Source organism: Octopus bimaculoides, chromosome 13, assembly GCF_001194135.2.
Source record: "Octopus bimaculoides isolate UCB-OBI-ISO-001 chromosome 13, ASM119413v2, whole genome shotgun sequence".
NCBI lineage: Eukaryota > Metazoa > Mollusca > Cephalopoda > Octopoda > Octopodidae > Octopus > Octopus bimaculoides.
Window position 1 is genome coordinate 40,945,794 of NC_068993.1, and position 916 is coordinate 40,946,709.

Consider the following 916-nt stretch of genomic DNA (forward strand, 5'->3'; position numbering starts at 1 on the left):
TATATATATATATATATATATATATATATATATATATATATCCTTTACTTCTTATGTTTCAGTCATTGGGCTGCAGGCTATGGTGCAGGCATTGCGTTGAAGAGTTTAGTCAAATAAATCGACCCTAGTTCTTTTGTTTTTAAACCTGGTACTTATTTTATCGGCCTCTTTTCCTGAACCGTTAAGTTACAGTCGTAAACAAGCCAACACCGATTGCGAAGAAGTTAAGCGGAGCGTACGTGCGTGCACGCGCGCCGCGCACATACACACATACACGACGGGTATCTTTCGGTTTCCGTCTACCAGATACACAAACAAGGCTTTGGTCGGCCGCAGGGCCTGGAGTTATGGTAGGAGGCACTTTCCCAAGGTGCGACGTAGTGGGACGGCACAGGGAAGCATGTGGTTCTTACCACACAGCCACGACTACGCACATAAATATGGCCGCTGTCTGATGACTGAAACAAGTAAATGAATAAAAGAATAAAAGAATACACACATACATACATATATACATACATACATAAATGCATACATACATCCCCTGTTCGAAGGTTATAAAGGACACAGGTTTCGTGTGTCACATAGCTAGCTAGAGGCGATGGCTTCTTGGAGCTAATTCACGGCAGCTTTCGTCCTAATTTTGGGACTGCCATGTTGGCTTGGCGATAACTATTAATTTCCAGTACCGCTGCCGTAGTCTCCTTTAGAGAGACTTAGAAATATTAATAACTCTATTTCTGAAAACCAGTGGATAGATTCCACTGAAATTAGATAAATAACCTTCGAGCAGATAGTCAGCAGCGCCGCCTGGCTAAGGCTTGGCTACTCTGCATTGACAAGGGGCAACACCCTGAAACTAGTCTAGTCTGCAGATGCCAAACCAGCAGGGGGACGCTGCTGACCTCCCCTGTTC